Raw genomic sequence first — 26,072 nt, forward strand, 5'->3', positions numbered from 1 at the left:
CTCTCCCTGCTCCCCGGGGAATGCCTCCCCTTTCAGTCTGGTTAAAAGCACGCTTTCTGTGGAAGCCAGGATGAAGCTGTTAGATGGGCGAGAGTGGGCAATTTTCACCCAGTTGAGGTCGTTAAGTTTACCAGGACAGGTGGCTTTGAAGTACATCCTCAAAGTGGCTAAAGATGGAAGGGAATCCGAATAGATGAACTGTCTATTCACTTTCCATCTACCTTCATGAAGGTTTACTGCACCACAGCTTAACTTTAACAGTGCCCCTTAGAGTACCCTGTGGGCCAGGCGGGGATTACACCAACTTTTTATTTTTGCTTTCAGAATTGGAAACATTCTCATTTTTTGGAAGTCCAATTTAAGATCCAAGAATACGACTAGGACAAATGTATAGTTTTTACTACTGCTGCTACTGCTTAACACTTCTATAGCACTATTCGACATATTTTTCCCTCATGAAATTGAGCTATGCATTTATTATTTAACTTAAAAATTAGACTATGCCAAGCCCTGATACACTATTTTACTATGTTCTCAAAATAGAAGCTTCAAAATCTCCTTTCACTGCATTAAGACCAGATGATGGCTTAATTGTACGCTCCAGATTGCTCATATAGAGAACAGTGAAGGGACTAAAACAGTTAAAATAATAATAAAAAGCTTAATTAAAAGATAAAACCAAGGTACACTGAACTTTTGAAGCCTGTATTACTGATCTGTCACAATGAGCTCTAATGCATTTTTCCAGTTTGTAAACCCTGAGCCTAAGCACCAAATGGTTAACTAAGTGCATATAATTTACCAGGGACAGACTCTGATTCAGCTGCATTTTTGCCCCCTTAATATCCTTAATCTAGCAAAATGTGTTTGTGTGTGTATATTTGCTGTGATATTCAGGTAAGGTATTAATAAAAGTGTGCCCCTTCTCTGTTAGCCCCCTCTCCCCCTGGACTTTCTGTGCTGTACACCTGAGTTTTTTTTCACATATTTGGAATTTGTCTGGTTTACAAACCTTTCCTTTGGTGTTTCTCATTAATTGCCATTGGCTCCTCTGACTCAAGATTCTATATACAGGGTAGACTGCCCACTGTGACAAGATGCACATCTGGACATGAGGTGGAAGGAGTCTACTGTGCTTGCAGCAAGTGCCGATGTCATCTTAGAGTGGCAAAAAGAAAAGAAACTCTGGCCTGGGTTTAATTTCTTTTTCGTAATAAAAAAAAGTTGTTACTGCAGACAACCCTGGAACAACAGCGCTCGTTGACAAGTGCACAGAGGACAGTGATCAAATGAAGGCTGCATGTGAACCTCAAGACGATAAGAAATCAGATAATTTCATGTAAATTGAATATACTTTTTCCATGCTCTCCCAGAAATAGGCAAGGGGCCACCTTCAGGTGCTGCAGAAGTTGAGGAAAATCCGACTGCATCTCAGGATCAGGAATCTTCCACAGGGGATAGCAAAGCTGTAAAGGGGAAGGGATCAAACTCACAGTTTTACAATAAACAAGATCATACATCAAGCGTTGTGTTCCAAAACAAAATAATACTTTACTGTAGCAAAATCAAATAAAGCAGGACAAAAATAGAAAAGCACAGGTAAACAGTTCTTTACCTAGTATTTGAATGGTAGACAGGCTCAATCAGTCGGGGGGGAATCAAATCACAAGAAGTCAATTTCTCAGACTGCTCGAGTAACCACTGTAGGAATTTCGGCCCTCCTCTGTTCCCTATGGGTTTCCTCTCCTTTAGGACCCCAAATGAAACTTGAAATCTTCTCTCACTTAGAAAAGAAATATTCAAATACTTTGTTGGTGAACACTGCAGTAAGACCTGGGTATATTCTTCCTCCTAGGTGCTGCTCTCAGAGTCCCTCCTGGAACTCACTCAACTGGTTGAAGGTCAGAAACACACTTTCCAGCTAGAAGGGCAAACCACTCTTCCCCTTTCAAGAGCTCTGAAGAGCCACAGCTGTCTCTCCCTCATTCCTCTGGTTACATTCGGCGGCCCCCTGGGTTATCCCAAAGGACCGCCACACTCGCCTCCGCTCCTGCGAGGCGGGCACCTCATGTCCCGGTATGGGGACTGGTGTTCAGCGCGCTGCCGTGCACGTCGGGGCCGGTGTGGTGCGCGGCTCCTCGTGTCGGGGCGACCCTTGTGCGGGCCGCCCTTGGCTCTCTCTGCCCTTCCTCCCTGTCGGCGCGCACGGGACAGCCTGGCCTTTTAAAGGGCCAACAGCAGGGGAGACGGGCCCTGAAGCCCTTACTAATGACATCATCAGCCAGGGACTATTTAAAGCCCTGCCTTCAGTCAGGGCCTCAGCAACAGGTCCTGCTCAGCCTTGAGTGTGTTGTTGCTTGTTCCTGATCCTGCGTTCCAGTTTGCCTTCCTGTTCCTGTGTTCCAGTTTGCCTTCCTGATCCTGTGTTCCTGCCCCAGCTCCGTTCCTGCTCCTGCCCTCAGACTGACTCCCCGGTTTTGACTCCTGCCTGGTACTTCGTCTCCACTTGATCTCCGCCTGTCTCATCATCCTGCCTGTTTGCTGCCTGCCCTGACCTCTGGCCTGTTCCTGGTATCGCCTGTCCGCCACCTGCCTCGACCCTGCCTGCCTGGCACCGTCTTGCCTTCTTCCTGGACTCTTCGACGTGAGAGACCTGCATCTAAGTCCTGCCGGCCCCAGCAGCCAAGGGCTCAATCTGAGGGGAACATGGGCTGGTAAAGGTGAAGCTCCAGTTGGGTCTTCTCAGACTGGAACCCTGCCTACTAACTTTTCGGGAAAAAATCCAAACCTGGCTATTCTGCCAAGCTTTCCCATAATCGGTCCGAATCAGGAATTGGTCCAAATCATGAATCCGGACATTTGAAACCCGCCTCACTATATAAGTAGCTATGCCCCTTATATTCACTTTGGTTTTCTCTCTCTCTTCTCTTTCTCCGGATCCCAAGTTGATACTCCTTTGTTAAATGTAACTTCTGCTTCCATAAATGACCTCTTGTTAATTGGTCAGTAATGAATGTTAACCCCCAGGTTCTATGTAAACCGATCAGATTTGACCCTGTCATGAAGGTCGGTATATAAAAGAATTAAATAAATAAATAAATAAATACCTACACAGCCTCCCGATGACAAGGACCACTGGGAGCCTTCCCTTAGTGGTGGTGTCAACCTTGTCTCTGCTCAAGGGTCCACATACGCAACACCTCTTGTCAACAACTTCCCTTCTGGAGACACCTATTGTATATAAATTTTAGACAGAGACCTCCTTTTTGGGATGGAGGGGAAAAGAAATCAAAAAACACACTTCATATCTGGAGCCTCCTATTGCTGGAAATGTTCCTTACCTTAACTGAGGGTGAAGGCTTAAACAGCCTTACTTAAATTCAATTTGATGTATTTATTTCCCTAATTGTTGTTGGTTTTTTGGCCTGGCAGACAAACTCAGGTCCCATATTTCTGGCTTTTAACCAGTACTGGTGCCTTCAGTTTCTCTGTCTTCATTCCAAAGTTTGGTGTGCACTTCTTCCAAATGCATTTTAAAGAAGTCTTTTCTACATCCTCTCTCTATATCTTCTACATCTTTACTATATATTTTAACTCTTTTCTTTTGTCAGTAAGTGGGGCAAAACATTAGTATTTAAATTTGTTCTTCTAGGATTATATCAAACTTGTTCATGTACAATGTCACAATATAACTTTATGTCTGTCAAAATTTAAGAGACATCTTCTCTTTCTACCAGTATTCTTTGTCAGGGCAGATAGGACTTTAAAAATCTCCTCGATATCTTGTATTAAATTAATTCCAAAAATACCTTCAGTTCTTTCTATTTTGATTTTCTAGAAATCATGATAGAAATATAATGGAGTATCAGTCTCTGTCCCAAGCAGAAGATTTCCATTTCAATACACTTAATTGCAGACAGATCCATATCAATGCTGACAGTCAGCTTCGCCCAGCTGATGTCTTCTATATGTTAGGTTTCCTAAAAATTCCAGTAGAAATGGTTTGCCAATATGGTACTCACATACAGGTCTGTATCTAGATAGCATTTTGTCACACTCCAGGGAATGTGAGCCCTTGGGCCATTGCTATGTTGGCATAGCCTGTGGTGTGCAAATACAGACCAGGCCCTAGCAGGTGGCAGCTGGCACATCACAGCACAAGGCCTTCTGCTTGACCAGCCTCCTCCCCCTTGGTTTGAGCCTGCAGGTTCTGGCAGCTGGCAGGACTTGTCTGGCAGGGTGCAAGGAACGATGAGTCAGACAGATTCAAGGCGGGCTGAGGTCAGGGCTAGCAGAATCAGATAGTATCAAGAACAGGTAAGGGTGTGGGCTAGTGGAGAACTAGCAAGGTTGATGTCCAGGCAGGGGTTGAGAAAGACACAGAATAAGCAAGGTTGGTATCCAGGCAGAGATCAAGGCAGGAAGAGATCAAGCAAGGTCAGAAGACAGTCTGGGTCAATAACAGAACAGTTCAAGGAAAGGCTGACTGGAAGGCAAGACAAGGCAGGAGAACAAGGCAAGACAGGGCAAGAGAATGGCAGGGCAGGAAGACAGCAAGACAAGGCTGGACAAAGGCAGGAATACAACAAGGCAAGACTGGACAAGGGCAGGAAAATGGCAATGCAAGGCTAGACAAGGCAGGAACAATAGTAATGTAGCACCGATGGCTAGTGCAGGAGGATCTGTTGCTGAGGTATTGGCAAAGTGGTAGAATTCAGCTGCTTTCCCAGACTCCTTGGCTTCGGACAGGGAGCTGCCATTGCGTGCTCTGATGCATGTATTACTAGGAACTGGCAAAGAGATGCAAAGGGCGTGAATGCAATTCTGTGCGCACGATTCTGCACACTCTGGCCAGAGAGTCAGGTAGTGCCCTGATGATGATGTCACATGCTCAAGACTACTTAGCCTGCCTGGACTTGGACTCCTTGCCTTGACAACAGGTTCCTTGGCCTGTTCCTGGTTCCTGGTTCCTGCCTTCCTTGCTGTGTGCCTGGTTCTGGATGCTACTCCTGTCTTGACCTTGTACCATTCTGGATTCTGCTTGCCCACTGTCTGCCTCGACCCTGGACTACCTCTTGGCTTCTTCCCCTGCCTGATTGTGCCTTGGGATCTGCCTAAGTCATGCTGGCAGTCCACACTGAGGCTCGATCTGAGAGAATGACAGTTGGTACAAATGAAGACTCCCCAGATCCATCTTTGGCACTTCCACCTATGATCAGGTTCATCGGTGGTGCTTCTTGTTGCCTCACTACACAGGGTTTCACATTATTGCGTGTAATCTGAAAGAAGTTACGGAGTCGCTGGAGGGCTATCCCCATGACACTAGCAATGGCTGCGCCCCTAATAGTTTGCCAAGGCCATGGACCCGGCAGAACTTACCACGCTTCATGACATTCCTGGTATGGCACAATGTATACAACAACAACAGAATGTTGGGGATCAGGTGACAGAGGTCCTGGAAAGGCTCGCAGTGTGAATTGATGTGCTTTCCACACAACTGGCACCCATCGAAGTGACTTCATCTCCAGCTTCAGCTCCTGTGGCCATGTCACATCTCCCCCCACCACCTAGATAAAGTTTCAACCCACAGGAGTGTTGGGGCTTTATAAATCAGTGCCGAATGCACTTTCTTTTCAGGTGGCTCGGTTTCCGACAGACAGAATTTAGCTCACATTTATTCTGTCTCTACTGGGAGGATCAACTCTGGCCTGAGTTTCTCTATTATGGGAGCATGAGGATATGATCTTGGAAAATCTCAACTGCTTCCTTCGTGACTTCTGGCTCATATTTGATGAACCTAGACAAATGTCGTCAGCTGCATCTGAGCTATTACAGATTTTCCAGTGTTCTCTGACTGTTGGCGAATACACGGTCCAATCCTGGAATCTGGGCTCAGAATTACAGTGGCAGGATGATAGTCTGTTAGCCATCTTTCATCGGGTTCTGTCTGAACCCTTGAAGGATGAGCTGGCCGGACGGGACCCGCCTGAGGATCTGGAAGAGTTCATTAGGCTGACTATTTGCCTTAAGAGCATAAGTTTATAAGAAAATGCCATACTGGGTCAAACCAAGCCCAGCATCCTGTTTCCAACAGTGGCCAATCCAGGCTATAAGCACCTGGCAAATATCCAAAAACTAAGTATATCCCATGCTACTGATGCTAGTAATAGCAGTGGCTATTTTCTAAGTCAACTTGATTAATAGCAGGTAATGGACTTCTCTTCCAAGAACTTATCCAAACCTTTTTTAAACCCAGCTAAACTAACTGCACTAACCACATCCCCTGGCAACAAATTCCAGAGTTTAATTGTACATTGAGTGAAAAAGAACTTTCGCTGACTAGTTTTAAATTTCTAATGTGATTTTTTACCCTGGTTCTATGTAAACCGATATGATATGACATGTGTCATGAATGTCGGTATAGAAAAGAATTAAATACATAAATAAATAAATAATGTGCTACATGCTAACTTCTTGGAGTGCCCCCTAGTCCTCCTATTATTCAAAAGATTCACATTTACCCATTCTAGACCTCTCATCCTTTCATCGTGGAGGTGGACGCCTTTGATATTGTGGTGGAAGCCGTACTCAGCCAACACTCCGCTCAAGAAGCCCTACTACCGTGCTCTTTCTTCTCTCGAAAATTTTCTTTGGCTGAAAGGAATTACAGAATTTGAGACAAGGAGTTCTTGGCCATTAAATGGGCATTTGAAGAATGGAGACAGTGGCTAGAGGGGGGCACAACATTGCATTACAGTGTATACCAATCATAGAAATTTGGAGTACCTCAGTAAGGCCCAGTGTCTGAATCCCCGTCAGGCCCGCTGGTCCCTCTTTTTCAGATGATTTCACTTTGTTTTACGCTACTGTCCTGCCACAAAGAACATTAGGGCAAACACCCTATCCAGACTCCATGAGCCTGAAGACAAAATGGATCAACCTAGGTTCATCCTGGAGCCTGCTCAGATTCTTTTGGCAGCCACGTTCAAGGTACCTCAGGGGAAGACAGTTCCGCTCTGTCTGTGACCCAAGGTCCTTGCCTGGGCGCACAACTCCCTCACGGCTGGACACCTGGGAAGGATCTGCACTATGGAACTAGTATCCCACTACTACTGGTGGCCTCGCATAGCTCAGGATGTGCAAGCCTATGTCAAGTCTTGTCCTACTTGTGTACAACAAAAACCCCTGTCAGGTCACCCCTGGGGCTTTCTTCAACCCCTTCCAGCACCACATGAGCCATGGATACATATCTCGACCGATTTCGTAGTGGATTTACCTTCATCTCAGGGAAAACACGTGATCTGGGTAATAGTGGGCAGATTCTCCAAGATGGAACATTTTGTTCCCCTTCCCAAACTACCTACAGCATTAGAACTGGCACATCTGTTCACACATCACGTCTTTCGCCTCCATGGACACCTGGGGTTGGAGGCCCTCGGTTGGATGTGATATGTAGAGAAACTACATATCACATCCAACCGAGGGCCTCAGTTCAATGCAAAATACTAGCGCTCCTTGTGCAAGAAATTTGGAGTATAATTAGATTTTATTATAGCATTCCATCCCCAGGGGAATGGCTAAGTAGAACAGTCAATTGAGACTTAAAGATCTTCCTCCGTTCATTTGTAGGAAGTCACCAGGACGATTGGGTTTTGTTATTGCCTTGGGCTGAGTTCTCCCATAATAACCATGTACACTCTGCCATGGGAGCATCTCCCTTCCAGGTGGTCTTTGGCAAGCATCTCCGAATTCCTTTGCCTTTACCTCTGGCCATTCTTTCTCCAGCGGCACAAATTACAGCCCAACAGCTCCTCAACTTGTGGGAATCCACTAAGGCTAATCTCCTGAAAGCTGCCAAGATTGCTAAGCTGGCTTCAGATAAGCATTGCCATCCGGCTCCTTCCTTCAACTTGGGAGACAGGGTATGGCTCAGCACCCGTCATATTCGCCTTCGCGTTCCATCTATGAGACTGGCTCCAAGATACATCGGACCATTCTCCATCACAGAATGGTTGGGTCCGGTAATGTATCGCTATGTCTTCCTTCCAGTCTCCAGATACATAATGCATTCCATGTCTCCTTGTTAAAACCATTGGTCCTCTCCGTGTTCCATGCTACTCCTCCTAAACCATCTGGGATAGCTTCTGATGAAGACCCAGTTTATCACGTACGAGAGGTTTTGGATATCAGAAGGAATCATAGATGTTGGGAGTACCTGATCTCCTGGGAAGGATTTGGCCCCAAGGAGAATTCCTGGGAGCCCTCAGCTAATATCTTGGATAAGTCCTTACTATTACACTTCCACCGTACCCATCCTGATAAGCCTGGACCTTCTAAAAGGGGGCGTAAAGGGGGGGGTACTGTTGTGGAGAACACTCCTTCTGGTCAGCACGGCGTTCTCCGTAGGTGCACATGTGCAGGAGGCTCTGTCTCTTTAAGGGCTCAGTGTCGGAATCTCTGGGCCAGCCTCCTATGACATCAGCTCCTTCTATGATGTCAGGAGGCAGCCCTATATATTCTAAGCTTCTCTCCTGTTGGATGCCTTTGCAACAGCTTGTCTCCTCGGAGACCTTGTTGATCTTGTGCCTGATTCTACTCTTGTTCCTGACTCTGCTTCAGCTCCTGACTCCGCTCCAGCTTCAGACTCTGCTCCAGCTCCAGACTCTGCTCCGGCTCCTGACTCTGCTTCAGTTCCTGATCCTGATTCAGTTCCATCCATCATCCTTCAGTCCTGTGTATCTCCTTGACTTGATCTCCCGGTACCGACCCTTGACTTGCTTCACTTTCTTCCTGTCTGCCACCCGCATCGACTCCTCGCCTGGTTTCATCATTTCTGCTTCTCTGCTGCCTGCCTCAGACTCCAGACCGGACTTTCGTATTGCTCCTTTGCTGCCAGTCCTGACCCAGACTTCTGACCTCGTCTCTACCTTGCCTGTCCTGCTTCATCTAGGCAACCTGCACCTAAGTCCTGCCGGCCCCGGTGCCCAAGGGCTCAACCTGCGGGGAACGAGGGCTGGTAAAGGTGAAACTCCAGTTGGGTTGACCATGCCAACTCCACCTACCGGTGACGGGTGCCATGTAGGGCCTCCCCTCTGTGGTATACCAACTCCCGTCTTGGCTCAAGGGTCCACGAACATAACACAGACACACTATTTGAACCAGAGATCACTACCATGTTGCAGTATATTCAGGATAATATGGCTAAGAGTTTCATCCGACCATCATTGTCTCCCACTGGTGCTGGATTCTTCTTCGTGAGAAAAAAGGATGGGTCTCTTTGACCGTATATTGCCTATCGGGGCCTTAAAAGAAATTACCAAGAAGAACCGGTACCTCTTACCACTCATCTCTGAATTGTTCGATAGGCTGAAAGGGGCCTAAGTATTTACTAAATTAGACCTGTGAGGTGTGTACAATTTGATTCGCATTAGAAAAGGTGATGAATGGAATACCGTCTTCAACACCCAAGACGGTCATTACAAATATTTGGTCATGCCATTCGGCCTATGTAGTGCACCTGCAGTCTTCCAGACCATGGTAAATGACATTTTTTGAGATCTGCTCCATTCTCATGTCATTGTTTATTTAGATGACATCCTAATCTACTTGAAGACCTTGGAACAGTACCATGCTACTTCTTAGACAGCATCAGCTCTATGCTAAACTGGAAAAATGCTCATTTGAGCAAAAGGAGCTTCCCTTTCTGGGATACATTATCTCTTCTACAGGTTTCCATATGGATCCAGAAAAGTTAGCTGCCATTCTTCACTGGCCCTACCTGACGGGGCTAAAGGCTCTCTAGTGCTTCTTAGGGTTTTCTAACTACTGCTGACAGTTTGTCTGAGATTACTCTTCCCTAGCGTTAACTCTCACCACTCTTACCAGGAAGGGAGCAGATTCCCAGGTCAGGAATGAGGAAGGCATTCGAGCCTTTAACCATATGAAACAGGAATTTACCCACGATCCATGCCTTTGCCACCCTGAACCCACTCAACCATTTATCGTAGAGGTCGATGCCTCCATGCTTGGGGTAGGAGCCATTCTATTTCAATATGACCCTTATGGTGTTCTTGTTACCTGTGCCTTTTTCTCATGGATGTTCTCCCTGGTGGAGAGGAATTACACCATCAGTGACTGGGAATTCTTAGCAGTTAAATTGTTTCTCGAAGAATGGCGCCATTTGTTGGAAGGTGCCCAATTCCCAGTAACGATCTGCACTGACCATAAAAATCTTAATTATTTGGCCTAAGCCCAGCAGTTGACTGCTCACCAAGCCCGCTAGTCTCCATTTTTTAACCGATCTGATTTTGAGTTATGGTATCACCTAGTGGGAAATAATCTACTTGTTGATGCCCTATAGAGATGTGCAGGCAAAAAGTTTTCGTTGCGTACGTGATACGTATTCGTGGGGGGTCAATTCCGTTCAATGCGAACGTATGGCAAATTCAATAAGTTGTCGATCTGTAAATACGTTACTACTAAATTAACTACAACCCCCCCACCCTCCTGACCCCCCCCCCAAGACTTACCAAAACTCCCTGGTGGTCCAGCGGGGAGTCAGGAAGCCATCCCTGCACTCGTTTGTGGTTTCCTCACAGCGCCGATAGCCTGTGTCACAGGGGCTGCCGGTGCCATTGGTCAGCCCCTGTCACATGGTCACCGGCGCCATCTTGTGCTCCTACCACGTGACAGGTAGGTCATGTGGCAGGAGGTCGCTCTGGGACCCTCGTTGGACCCAACCGGAACTTTTGGCCAGCTTGGGGGGGCCTCCTGACCCCCACAAGACTTGCCAAAAGTCCAGCGGGGGTCTGGGAGCGACCTCCTTTCACGCCGTCCGTCCTGCCAATACTCAAAATGGCGCCGATCGATGGCGATCGGCACCATTTTGAGTATTGGCAGGACGGCGATTTTGAGTCTCAAAATGGTGGCGATCGGCGCCATTTTGAGTATTGGGATCGGACGGACGGCGTGAAAGGAGGTCGCTCCCGGACCCCCGCTGGACTTTTGGCAAGTCTTGTGGGGGTCAGGAGGCCCCCCCAAGCTGGCCAAAAGTTCCGGTTGGGTCCAACGAGGGTCCCGGAGCGACCTCCTGCCACATGACCTACCTGTCACGTGGTAGGAGCACAAGATGGCGCCGGTGACCATGTGACAGGGGCTGACCAATGGCACCGGCAGCCCCTGTGACACAGGCTATCGGCGCCATGAGGAAACCGCAAACGAGTGCAGGGATGGCTTCCTGACTCTCCGCTGGACCACCAGGGAGTTTTGGTAAGTCTTGGGGGGGTCAGGAGGGTGGGGGGTTTAAATGTTTATTTAGGAGGCCGAATACAACGGATATCTGTTGAATACGTGGGGAGTCGCGATGCGTTTCGCCTCCCCACGTATTTTTCAGATTGCAAAAAATAAGTTGCGGATTACAAATACGTGGAAAATGGATGCACACCCCTATTGCCCTATCCTATTCTTTTCAAGATGATAGTCTTCCAGAACCCTCATGATCTATTATTGATCCCACAAAGATCTGCCTGGCCACCACCTTGACCATATCCCCAGGGAAAACGGTGGTACCACGATGCCTCAGGGAATGGGTACTGAAATGGGCCCATGATTCTTGGATAGCCAGACCTCCCAGCCTCGCCAGGACTTTTGAACTACTGTATCGATATTATTAGTGGCCTCAATTGTGACTATCTTAATTGCTATGTGGAATCTTATCCAACCTGTGCCTCAAATAAGATATCCAGAGGTTGACCCTGGGGGTCTAATAAAACTGTTGCCTACGCCCAAGGGACCATGGACCCATCTTGCCATGGATTTCATCACTAATCTCCTGCCTTCAGACAGCAACACTACCATCTGGGAGATTGTGGATCGGTTTTTGAAAATGACTCACTTCATTCCCCTTCCAGTGCTACCATCTGCTCTGCCTGTTTATTCAGCACATCTTTTGGTTACATGGCCTACCTACCCATATCCTCTCTGATCATGGGGTGCAATTCACTGCTCATTATTGGCAGGTCCTGTGCAGCAAATTTGGGATCACCTTGACTTTTCCTTCTGTGTATCACCCACAGATAAATTGAGAAACTGAATGGACTAATCAATCTCTCAAAGCCTTTTTATGCTCTTACATCAACCAAAGACAGGATGTCTGGTCCTCCCTCCTTCCCTGGGTAGAGGCCTGCCATAATATCCACACAAATAAATCTACTGGCTCATCCCCCTTCTTCCTAGTATATGGACGCCACCCCCGGATTCCGGTACCACTGACCACCACTGTGGAATGCTCAGCTGCCAAGATCAAGAGGCAGAAATTACTAGACCTCTGGTGCTCAACCCATCAGCTCCTGAAACAGGCTGCAGTCCATTTCAAAATTCAGGTGGATAAGAAACATCGGCCGGCCCCTCAGTTTTAACCTGGAGACTTAGTCTAGCTGAGCACTTGCAACTTGAGGCTTTGCAAACCATCCCTCAAATTTGCTCCTCGCGTCATCGAAACCTTCTCGGTGATCTGTCCTATAGGCCACGTAGCTTATAAGCTTAAATTACTGCCTTCACTACATATTCACAATGTGTTTCATTTATCTCTGCTGAAATCTGCAGTATTTGCTTGGCCCTCCAGACCGCCATCCCGGCCGCAGGAGATCCCAGTAGAAGAAGAGACACACAAAAGACTTCCTTATATTCCTATGCAGGATGTGATGTCATCAAACCCAGGAAGTCCCAGCTGCAGGGCCTATAAAGGAGCTCCAGGTTGCAGGCCCTTGGATGGAATGGGGCGTTATGTCGGAAGCGCTTGGAGGTAAAAGCATTAAGGTACCCCCACTTAAGCCTTCGCTCAGGGCTGCCCTTCCTAGGTTTGTGGAGAAAGCAGTGATGGGATCTCTGGACCAGCTTGGGAGCATGAATGTTGGTTGTAGGCTCCTAGGATATTTCCTTGGGTCCACACCCTTTCCATTGTATAAGTTAATGGTGTTTTCCTTGCAAGAGTTTGGCATCCAGGATGTCTTAAATCTCATCCTCGGTGTCTGGGTTGGTAGCCACTGTGGTGGGTATTGGGATGTTTTGTGTTTTCCAGTTGAGAATCAAAGGCTTTAAAAGGGGCACATGGAAGAAGCTATGTATTCATAGATGACAACTTCAACTGGTATGCAACTTGCCCAAGTTGTCATAGGATAGCATTTGGTCCAATGAAGTGAGGTGCAAACTTGGCCAAAGGTAATCTCAAGCAGATGGTCTTGCTGTTTAAACACATCTTGTTACTAGGAAAGAACAGGCAGTGCTTCTTGTCCACACTCCTTTTTTACCTCTCAGTAGCTTTCAACAGTATCTCTCAGGTCATCTTCCAGGTTTCAGCCATGTCTAGAGACACTTGTTCCACTGCTGGGGCCTATGTGGTCAATTGCATTAGTAACAGAATCTTGGAATGTCTCCCATAGACCATATAGAAGGATGGGGAACCAGAGGCTTCATGGCTGTGAGTATTATAACTAAATTTGGTTCATGGCAATAGCTGGGACTAATTGAGGAACCCTTTGAGAATTTGGTTGACTCTTTCTGTCTGTTCGTTTAATTGTGGGCGGTATGCAGATGAAAAGTCCAGTGTCACCCCAAGTTTTATGCTGAGATTTAGCCAGAATTTGGACATGAACTGCACAATAGGGGTGTGCATTCGGATTGACCGCATTAGTAAAACGCAACTCATATTTTTTTTTTACTTAAAAAATTGATTCGACATAAACGATCGGATTTCCCACATATCGAACATAGATATGTTCGATATGTGGGAAATCGCGATTGTTGAGCCAAAATAAAAATATAAACCCCCTCACCCTCCTTAATCCCCCCCCCGACTTACCACAACTCCCTGGTGATGGAGCGAGGAGTGAGGACGCCATTTCTGCAATCCTTGGCGAGAAGCATGTGACATCGGCGGCACGTCGAGTGACGCCGGCGTCACGTGATTCCCGGCTCGTTCGCGCCGGACGGCTCGTTCGGCCCAAAAAGAACTTTTGGCCAGCTTGGGGGGGTCAGGAGGCCCCCCCAAGCTGGCCAAAAGTTCTTTTTGGGCCGAACGAGCCGTCCTGCGCGAACGAGCCGGGAATCACGTGACGCCGCGGCACTCGACGTGCCACCGACGTCACATGCTTCTCGCCAAGGATTGCAGAAATGACGTCCTCACTCCTCGCTCGATCACCAGGGAGTTGTGGTAAGTCTGGGGGGGGGATTAAGGAGGGTGAGGGGGTTTAAATTTTTTTTTTGCACATATGTACATATACCCAACTCATTGGATTTTTTTTATGTCCATATTGGCCGCAAGTGGGACCCCCTTTCGGACATAAAAAATATGAACATAAAATTTTGCTCTGCACATCCCTACTGCACAACTCTATCACCCATGATGTGCTTAGCATGATGTACTCTGAAAGAAATGTTGGGGGAGTGAAGGTGCTCTGGTGCAAGGACTCTATAGATACAAAATGTGCCAATTTATATAAACGGTCCACAGTGACCCAGATGACCATACGGCCGAAGGAGGGTGGGAAGTCAATTATGAAGTCTATGGTGATGTGGATCCATGGTTTGTCAGAAAGGGGTAGCAGTTCAAGAAGTCCCCATTGACATAAGTATGAAGTCTTATTATGGGCACAATTCTGAAATGATTCCATGTAATGCTTAATATCTTGAACTAGCTGAAGCCACGAGCAATGGTACAAGCCCAGTTCAATGTTTTTATTGATGCCTGGGTTGATGGTGAGCTTCAAGTCATGGCCCCATTTAAGGATTTGTTCCTGGACACATTTGGGGACCACCTTCTTATCCAAGGGAACTGAAAATGTGGTGGCAGAGATCAATTATCGGCTGGGGATCTGTGAGAATGTTCATGGTATCAAACGACCTGGAAAGAGCATCGGCTCTGGTATTCTTCTTGGTGGATCGATACACTAGACAGAAGTCAAAGCGATTGAAGAACAGAGACCATTTAGCCTGACACAGCCTCCTGAAGATGCAGTAAGTTCTTGTGGTCTGTGGCTATGCTGAAGGGATGTGTAGCCCCTTCTAAAATGTGTCATCATTCTTCCAAGTACATAATAGGAAGAATGTGCAATTGAGATTTTCACTGTTCAATAATAATAGATGATATTTGTCCAATTTCAGCATAGTTATTTATTCTAGATGCTTGTCCCAAAGATTACAATTCAAAGTTTTTTTCATTCCCTCAACAGGATCATGTTTCATCAATGGTCTGCATTGGGAAGAACCAATGGAGAGATTTCACAAATACAAAATAAGGGTTCTAATTAGAACAAAGGCAAATACAGAACAGTTAGATTTACTTAAAATTTTAGGAAACACATACCATTTCTTTAAAGTTTTATGTTCTTGGCAGGCATTTCATATCTACAGAGAAGAATAGTACTCCAGTCATTCACAAAATATTCCTTGCAGTACATGCTAACAGGATTATTCAAGCTGCAGAGGTGACAAAATTCTCATTGGCAACATTTCTTTTAGTGTGCCATGACATGGACAGTATTTAACTTAAGTGCAGGCAAAATGTGCCAAAGCCATGCAACCAATCAGGAAGGGACAACATGACCTAAAGTCTCCTATCAGGACTGAAAGTAGGAGACCAATCGTAGAGCAACTTAAAAATCCAGTATTAACCAATAAGAGAGTTCAATTACAATACATATACAAAGAGTTCAGTTACAGTTCACGAAAACTACAACATCGTAAACCACATTTCAGAAGGAAGATCACTCAATTTCATGATTAAGTCCAAAGGGAAACAATGAGTTTCTTTGATCTTTAGTTTTCACTCACTACAGTGAGGGCCATTCTGAGGAATGTGAACCCTTGGGCTGCTACTATGTTGGCACAGTCTGGGGTGTGCAAACACTGAATAGACCCTAGGAAATGCTAGTTGACACATCACAAGGCAAGGTCTTCTGCCTTCCAATTTATGTTGAGCTGGCAGGTTCTGGTGACTGGCAGGACTTCTTTGGCAGGGTGCAAGGAATGATGAGTCTGACAGGGCCAAGGCGGGCTGAGGTCAGAGCCAATGAAGATAAGACAGCATAGAGAACAGGCAAGGGTCAGTGGAGAGCTAGCAAAGTTGGTGTCCAGGCAGGAGTTGAAGCATACAAGAACAAGCAACATCAGTATCCAGGAAAAGGTCGTCAGGTAGAGATCAAGCAAGGTCAGAAGACAATCTGGGTCAGCAACAAAAGAACACTCCTAGGAAAGGCTGACTGGAAGGCAAGACAAGGCAGGGCAGAGAGGCAAGGCAGGGCAAGAGAATGGCAAGGCAGGAACACAACAAGGTAAGGCAAGGCTGGAGAAGGCAGGAACAGTAGCAATAACTACCTCGTTGCAAGGCAAAGTCTTCAGGCAGACGCCGGGTTTAAATATCCTGCCGGCGTCTGATGTCATCTTGAAAACCTACCCCTGCGCGCGCCGAGCCTATTTTGCATAGGCTCGGTGGTGAGTGCAAGCCCCGGGACACGCGTATGTCTCGGGGCTTCGAAAAAGGGGCGGTCCGGGGGCGGGGCTGTGGGCATGGTGGCAGTCCAGGGGCGGGCCTGAGTCCTCCGACACAGCAGCTGTGCCGGGGGATGGTGTGCCAGCGCGCACAGGTTACGCCAGAGGCAGGCATAACTCCATCAGATAAGGTGGGGGGGGGGATTTAGGTAGGGCCGGGAGGTGGGGGGAATCGAAAAAAAGTTCCCTACAAGGCCGCTCCGATTTCAGAGCAGCCTTGGAGGGAACGGGGAAAGCCATCAGGCCTCCCCTTGGGCTTGGCACACTTGTGCACCCCCTTGCGTGTGCCGACCCCGGATTTTATAACATGTGCGCGACAGCGCGCACATGTTATAAAATCAGGTGTACATTTGTGAGCGCCAGGTAGTGCACACAAATGTACCCTGCATGTGCTCCTTTAAAAATCTGGCCCTACGTCTTTTCCATGTTACTGTTGCTAGTAATAGCAGTGGCTATTTTCTAAGTCAACTTAATTAATAGCAGGTAATGGACTTCTCCTCCAAGAACTTATCCAATCCTTTTTTAAACACAGCTACACTAACTGCACTAACCACATCCTCTGGCAACAAATTCCAGAGATTAATTGTGCGTTGAGTGAAAAACAACTTTCTCCGATTAGTTTTAAATGTGCCACATGGTAACTTCATGGCATGTCCCCTAGTCTTTCTATTATCCGAAAGAGTAAATAACTGATTCACATTAACTCGTTCTAGACCTCTCATGATTTTAAACACCTCTATCATATCCCCCGCCAGCCGTCCCTTCTCCAAGCTGAAAAATTCTAACCTCTTTAGTCTTTCCTCATAGGGGAGCTGTTCCATTCCCTTTATTATTTTGGTCGCCCTTCTCTGTACCTTCTCCATCTCAACTATATCTTTTTTGAGATGCGGCGACCAGAATTGTACACAGTATTCAAGGTGCGGTCTCACCATGGAGCGACACAGATTATGACATTTTCCGTTTTATTCACCATTCCCTTTCTAATAATTCCCAGCATTCTGTTTGCTTTTTTGACTGCTGCAGCACACTCAACCAACGATTTCAATGTGTTATCCACTATGATGCCTAGATCTTTATGCCTAGTTAGGCTTCATCTTGACAATGGAGCACTAGACTGTAGTAGAAAAATTGTTGTTGAAGTAAAGAGAACACTAAACACATGTAGCTGGCTTAATGTTTTCTGACTGATAGTGAGTCTAAAAGAGGCATGTGTTGCAATAGTGTTCATGTAGGACTGCCAACACAGTGTACATAGCCTGGCCTAGCTTGCAGCGGATCTGTCCCTTGCACCCTGTCCTAGCCCTCACGTATGGGTAAGATAGTGGCTTAGGTCTAATAGAACTCCAGCAGGGCCTTGAACATGGAGACCAACTGCTCTAAAAATCATATAAATCACAAGTAGCTCTGAAGCTGAAAGGCACAGCCTTCAGCTACAGTGTGACAGTTAAAAGTATCAGTCGCAGAGTTGGCATTTTACAGCCTCATCCCATAGCTGACATCTGTGTACAACTGAAGTTATGCACCTGTACATCGGATGCTATGTGTCACATGGGCCTGAAAAGATACTGCTGACAGCACTGCCTCAGCTGTTTCAGAGTCAGAGCTGACATCAGAGTGCTTACCTAACAGGCCTTCAGTTACAGGCTCTAGTAAAGCGCCTGTCAAAGATTGTGGCATTCCCACAGTGCTCACAGATCATTGCAAGCTAGCATTCCTCTCTGTGATTGCATGACTGTTACACAGATGCACCCTGCTACACCTACTTAGGAAAAATATCAACTATCATGTACTATGGAGAAGGCCTTAGCCATTGGGATGTCATGTTGGTTATGTTAGTTTCTCGGGGAGGCTAGACAAGGATGCTGGTCAGATTGTGTGAAGGCAGGATTGGAAATCAGATGGTGTCATGCCTTCACTTGTACTGGACAGTCACCTTTGAAATGTCAAGGTCAGAGTCTACTTTCTAATGACTCTAATAGTACTCAAGAAAACGTTCACCTCATTGAACCCAATTCCAAGATGTGTTAGTAGCTTTTGCCTCGCTTGACAAGTCACAGGTACCCTTTGTCAAATGTGGAGATGTCACGGTGCTGCAAGGTCCTTGGGCAGTGCAGCTCAGGCCTAATCATATGGTGCTGCTGTTTGTATATACCTAGAAAATCTGCAGAGTAGTTTGTTTGTTGCGATAGCTAGTATCAGTTACACTCCTTATGCTATCTGTGGCCACCCTTAAAGCACATAGGCTGAGGACTCCTGGGGTGTGCAGCTTGCAGAATGGCCAGTTTCCAAGGTGAGTCACTACCTTTCCAGTGTTTTGTGATTGGAGGCCTTTGCTGGTCCACATGCCTGCCATGACTTGTGGCCAAGATGGAAGAGTTGCTGGTCTATAGGCTGTGTCTCATGTGGTGTTTGTCAGTTTTACAGTTTGTGGTTAGCAAGGCAAGTCTGCTGAGAGACTCTCAATCATCAGCTCTGTGAATAGCATAAAGCCCCCCCCCCCACTTTCCCCTCCCTTCCCCTATCTAACCTGCCCCCCAGCCCTACCTAAATCCCCCCTACCTTTATTTTGTAAGTTATGCCAGTGCACGATCCTCTGACTTTGCTGTTGTGCCGGAGGCCTCGGTCCCGCCCCCGGACTGCCCCACCCTGCCCCTTCTCTGCCCCTTTTTTCAAGCCCCGGTACATACGCTCGTCCCGGGGCTTTGCGCGCATCGCCAGGCCTATACAAAATAGGCTCGGCGCACGTAAATCCAGCTGAATTTACGCGCGTAGGGCTTTTAAAATCTGCCCCTTAGGGCTTTATGTGAGAGCTTGGGTGTGTAAGAGATCATATGTGTGGGAGCTTGTTTATGTGAATGGGAGAGCTTGTGAGAGTGCAAGCTTATGTGTGTGGAAGAGCATGAGAGAGCGAGAGCTTGTGTGTGTGTGTGTGAGAGAGATCATATGTGAGTGAGAGCTTCTGTGTGTGTGTGTGTGTAAGAGAACACTTGTAAGAGAGAGGTAGTGTGTGTGTGGCGGGGGGGGGGGGGGGGGGGGGGAAGGAGGAAGAGGCTACTGCTGTTTGAATCCTAAGAATTATTGCTGTGATTGTATGGTATGGCAAGGTTCTAGATATCTTTTTTTTGCAGATGTTTGTGTTACTTAACAAAATATTTGGCAGTGGTGGAAGTTTGTTTTGCTGAGATGATACCAGAATTTGAAAAAAAAAAGTATATATATATATATTCTTTTTTGCATATTTGGTTGTAATGTGAACTGCCCTAATTCTGCTTTGCACCTGTCCTTATGATTATTGCTGTTTTATTGTAGTTATGATGATCTCTGCCTTTAAGGAGAAAGGATTCATGAAAGAATACATGGCTATGTGTTTTATTATATGGATCTGATGTTTCTGTTATATGTTCTTTGTTTGCTGTTTACATGATTTTCTACTTGTGTATTTACAAACTGCAATAAATGTAAAATAAGTTAATATACATCAATAAGAATTTTTTTTTTACTGTTGGTAAGTGCTTGAAATAAGTGAGTAAAAAATTGTTTAAGTTCACTCATGATGCATAACAACTGTTACAGACAACTTCAAAATCCATTTTCAGGTGCACTCTAAGGCATTATTTATCAATAAGAGTGCAACTAGTATTGCCCACCCATGTTAATCTTGAGTCCACAAAAAAAACAAACGTTATGATTTCTTCATTGGTAAGATAAAGAATGTTTGTATGAAAGTCTGCAATTGTATATGAGAAAGAGAGAGTGAGCGAGCCAACGTGTGTGTGTGACAGAGTCTGTGTGCGTATATGAGAGAGAGACTGCATCTGCAAGAGAGAGAGAGCCTTCATGTATATGAGAGAACGAGCTTGCATATATGTGTGTGAAAGCCTGCATGTGTATGAGACAGAGTTAGTGTGTGTGAGAGCATGTGTGAGAGCATGTGAGGGAGTGTATGAAAGAATGAATATGGGTAAGTGTATGTGAGAGAGAATGAAGTGTGTGCGGCTCCCCCCAATCCACAAAAATCTCAGGGTGACTGGAAATCAAGAGTTCCCACGTATGGACAGCAGGGGCTTTTTAAAATCCTTATTAGTTTTAATTATTGAGTGTTATTTGATTATAAGTGCTGTTTTGAAATATTTTATTGGTGCTTGGGAAATTTTTAAAAAATGTATATGATTTTAATTAATAGAAGTTATTCTACTATCAGTATTTAAATATTCTTTTATTAGTATGGCTTTACTATTATAATTGAAGCTTTATATTTCTTGATTTTATTTGTTTGATGAAGAATGGTGGTTCTGGCTTCTTAGGGTTTCCATTTCAGTTTTTGTCTAATTTGTGATCCTTTACTCTGTATTTGGTGAGGGTCTGTCTCTGCTCTGTGTGTTTGACCAAGATGAGAGATTCTGCTAACTTGGGATTTATAGGAATTGGGTTTGTTTTGTTTCCCCAGTAGATGGTGTATTGGCATTCTGGGACCCAGTGAAATATTTACACTGGGCGGGGCCACATCTCATCCCTTGCCGCAGATAGCAGATTGCCTTAAGCCACCCTGCGAGGACCCCTGTGATAATCATTTCATTGTCCTCCACGCTGAACTTCAAAGCCCTCAGACGAGTGTGCCCTGCTGCCTGGCTGCCAGAATGGGGTGCCACTTCTGCTTCTGGAGAGGTGCCCTCTCTTTCCTCATTCTCACTACCACTCCCCTCTCCCCTCCCTTCCTCCTCCCATCCCTGCCCTACAAAACTCCTTTCCCCTCTGCCCTCTCTATTCCTAGCCTGCCATCCTCCTTCCTTCATACTCGCCTGCTTCCTCCTCGCACCTCCTCCTATCCCTTCCCTCCTTCCTATCTCTACTCCTGTCCCTACTCCTCCTCCTAGCACTCCTGCCCTTGTCCTACCTCCTCCTCTCTTCCCTCTGCCCTCCTCTCCTGTCTGTCCCCTCTTCTCTCCCCACACCTCTCATGCTCCATCCTCTCCATTCCTCAACACCACCACCACGCCTCACCACTCTTCCTCCGTCTCACCACCATGTCTTCTCCAAACACAAAAGCAGACAGACAAACAGGACAAATTAACAAAAACGTTCACTCCGACAAAGACAAAAGACCAAGGGAAAAGGAAACAGAGGAGAACAGAAGACAAGACAACTCACTCAGATAATCAGAAAAAAGCAACTCCCATTAAACCTGTAGACCACTCAGGTACTCTACTCTCCTCTCTCAAAATGCCTGACACTCCCTCAAAGAGGCAGTTGCAGGAAGCTGGTATATATAAATCAGAAAAATAATGTGCCATGCATAAATTAATGCACGCCGCGTAAAATGACACGCAATGTGTTGATGCTACATGTGATGCGCTGCCAGTATGCACAACAAGATAACATATCGCGCTTCGAGAAATTTGCTTATGCAATGCAATAGACATGAAAATAGTCTAACCACGCCCATTTTTTAAAAAATCTTGGGTGCTATTTCTGCAATATTTACAGCAATTTCATGAATCTAGGCCTTTGATAGGTTCAGGTCTCCTTGTTTTGGCTTTTATACTGAACAAAGCATCAGCTTTTTTGTTCACATTTCACTATGCTCCACTGTTCATCACAATTTCTTTTCATTCTGATAATCATATGGTATTTTATGTTCTGGTATTAAGGAGAATATTTCTTTGAGCATGCTGAATTCTTCTACTACCCTTGACATATTTGGCACAATTCCTGCTCTTGATATCGTAGTCGTTCTTGTTAGTGTTCCAGTTTGCTTTACTGATGCCCCAATTTTCCCCACCATATTAGTTAAGTTAACAGTGGTGGTAACCATTGGATCAGCTTCTTCACTGGTGGCTCTCATATTCACTTCAGGCCTATCAGTCTCAACTCTTCCCCTCTGAAGAATCCTTGAGGAAATCTATTCCTCCTCATTAAAAGGCATTTTATCCTCCTTAGACCACACAATGATGGCTTGCACTCTATCTGGGAATGTTATGCTGAAAATTTCACTGACCTTTTTTTTAAAATTTCTCTTGGAAAGTTTTATATCTTTTATTCCAGTCATGAACAGCTCTTTTAACATTGTTTCTGGATTCCAGATGTTAATTCTATAAGTTTAGTTTTTTGTTAGAGGAATTGTATTTTCTTTAATATTAAAAAAAAAAAAAAGGTTATCATCTGCGCTATAGTGCTGTTGACTGCTGAATAGATGCAGCAGAGAACTGAATAAACTGAACATTTGTAGCAGACAGCTTTTCTTCTTCTGTTTATGGGTTGTTGGACTGACTCTGAGCAGTTGGAGGTCAGCCCATCTCTAATATTTATACAAATTTGGATGTTCATTTTATGATTTAAAAACATATACTTGATTTTGGCAGGTGCCAGTGTCATGTTGTTGCCCAAAGCATTATTTCTTCTGATGCAATGAAACATAGCCCGCACACCAAGCCAATGCTGTATGTGCAAACAAATGTCTCTTTGCCTTTCTGTGCCATATTCAGTAGTATAATTTGCATGTCTTCTATATTTAGACACACCCAAAAAACCAGTTTCATAACTGAAGTTGGCACTGAAACAAAAATTCCATTTTATCTGTGCTGGTTGTGTTTCCTACCCCCTGACAGTATGAGATTTTTTTTTTTAGACAGGTGGTGGGTAGAAGTAGCAATGATGCTGCTAGTGGAAGAATTTTTTTTAAATCATAATTATCATAAGTATAACAACTATATAGTTGAATATAACACATTTGATTATTCTCTCAGTTTTTTCACTTTGTTTATTCATGCAAAAGAGGTCTAACCTTATCATCATGCAATCAGAAAGTTAAATAATTTTAATAATGGTACAATAATAACTATAAAATAAATCAAAATAAAATGCCAAAGAAACTGATTAACAGGGTAGACATGAAAATGTTCATTTTGACCTTATTTGCTGATAAAAATAATCAATTAGAAAAGTTATTCCTCTTGTGAGGACTTAGATCAACTTTTCTCAATAAATTGTTAATAATTAGATTATAGCCTTGAATGCTGATAAATGAAATCTGATTAACTGATGGAGTTTCTGTTGCAATTTGGCCTGTGGCAGGAGCCGCGAAGGTATGAGGCCTCTGGGCCTCATACCTTCGCGGCCCAGAGGCCACAGTAGTCGGGGCCTTTCCCGGGGCAGGAGCTGCCCCCGGACCGCCCAAGTAACTCCTCTTCACCACGGCAGGAGCTGCCGACGTCATCCTCACTCCGTGGCCTGGGAGGGCCTCATTCCCGACCTCTGTTGCGGCTGGGGCCGCCCCCAGCCTGTCTTCAGCGGCAGGACGCCACCACTCCAGCATTGGGGCCTGCCTGCGGCCCTTCTCCAGCTCCTCCTGCTCCCCTGCTGCAGCTGGCAGCATGGCCGCTGTCCAGGGTCCTGGACTTCCTGTTCCTGCCCCTCCTAAGGGGCAAGGCCGTGTCTCTCTCCCCTTCTTAATGGGACAGGGAGGTGTGGGCCACCTGATAGCTCCTCCCAGGGATTTGCCACGTCAGCCCTACAAAAGGGCTCCTCGTTCATTCACTCGGGGCCTTGGCAAGGAGCTAGTCATCTGGGACTAGTCCTTCCTAGGACTCCTCCGCCTCCCATTCCTGCCTGGCATTCCTCTTCTTGGATTCCATTTTTCGTCTTCCAAGTGGTCCTGATGTTTCATCTTCCAAATGATCCTGATGCTTCGTCTTCCAAGTGGTCCTGATGTTCCGTCTTCCAAGTGGTCCTGACGTCCTTGTCTCCTTGACTGTGCAAGTCTCCTGTTGATCCCGGCTTTTAACCTCCCTTCCACTGAGTCCTGTCTCAGTGCTGCGGCTCAGAGTCCCGTCTCCGAGCTTCTTCTTTGAACTGTGTCTGGGTCTTCAGAGCTCCTTGTTCTTTTCCTCTCTCTCCTTCATGTGTGAGTTCCAAGTCTTTGTCTTCATTCCAAGATCCAAGCTCCAGTGCCTTTGTTCTTTGTCTACCTCATGTAGACCTAATGTCCGGCCTGCTGCCTCTGCTGCTTCCTGTGGCAGGTGTGGAAGGGCTTGGAGTAGTCGTAGGACCACTCAGAAGCCAACCTTGCGTGGCTGGTCTCACCAAGGTGTGCAAGTCGGCAGGGGCTTGGCTGTCTCCACTCCCAGATGAGGTACATCCTACTGCAGGGGCATACACCTCTCGTCCTCTAGTGCTCTTCCATCCCAGCGCAACAGTTTCATTGTGATGTCATATTCATATGATAATAGATACATGGGAGTGTTGGAATAACATTGGAAATCTTGTAAAAGCAATATAATATAATAATAATAATAATAATACTTACAGTGCTATTGGAAGAATATAGTGCTGTATAATGTTAAAAATATTCAGGTATGATACTTCCCATCCCTAAAGAGCTTACAATCTAAGGAGGTCATTTACCAAGCAATTTTCCCATAGACACAGAATGGGAGAAATGACTTAGTAAATCAGGCCTTAAGTGATATGATAATATTACCACACAGAAGATCATTCCACCTGGTGCCCGAGTCATTTGAATTTTGGTATTGTGCTTTGCAGTGAACCTGTGAATTGCCAAACAGGCCAGGTTTTGTGCTCAGATGGTAACTTTTAAAAAGGCACGTGGGTGCACATATGAGCGCATTTGCTGGTTCGCACCAAGGGTTGCAGCCATTTTATAACATCCGCATGTATATATGTGCATGGTATAACATATGCTGAAAGAACGCACGATTTTAAGTAGGCACGCACCTATGTGCGCAAATGCCACTTCTACCTTGTAATTGGAGGAATTTTAGTAGACATACCAGATTTCCCAGTTCATTCCCATTTCCCCCATGTAAGGGATAGGACTTCCTAACCCCCCTAGTTAAATAGCCTCCTTTTTACCGTTAACCCCGACCTCTAAAACCCCACTCACTTCTTTACTTTTTTTTTGTTTTCTGACTTACACGCTATCCATAGCAGAAGTAAAGCTATGCGGCAGGGGACCCTGGTGCATGTAAGTATTTATGTGCTGGTTTGATTGAGAAATCTAGAAACGCCCAGGCCCCGCCCCTTTTTTGAGAATTTATTTTGTGCACGTAGTGAGAGATATGCGTGTATGAGAGTGCCTTTTAAAGTCTGTGCCGGCCCGACTTGTGCATGTATCTCCTGGTTTGGGTGCACGCTGGGCTTTTAAAATTCACTTTTCACTGTTTTATGAGCAAAGTTTACTTTAGTCCCTGTTATTAAATGCTTACAACATGCATTCAAGATCCAAGTGATGTGCACTGTAATCTTTTGAATGAGAGTAACTCCTAACAATGTAGCTAAAACTAAACAGAACAGTATATTGGTACAAAATATGCACCTAACTTCCTATTGTGTACATAACATTTACCATTTTTTTGTGCTAAATGTTCCCTTGGTTCAAAAATTGATCCTAATTTGTTGTTAGTGAAAATGTTTCGGTGTTTTAAGGAGAAAAATAGCACCCCACTAAAGTAAAACCTTGATAAATTCCTTATAAAATCTCTTGGCTACGTTAAAGCAAGCGTAAGTGACCA

Source organism: Rhinatrema bivittatum, chromosome 2 (assembly GCF_901001135.1).
Source record: "Rhinatrema bivittatum chromosome 2, aRhiBiv1.1, whole genome shotgun sequence".
Classification (NCBI taxonomy): domain Eukaryota; kingdom Metazoa; phylum Chordata; class Amphibia; order Gymnophiona; family Rhinatrematidae; genus Rhinatrema; species Rhinatrema bivittatum.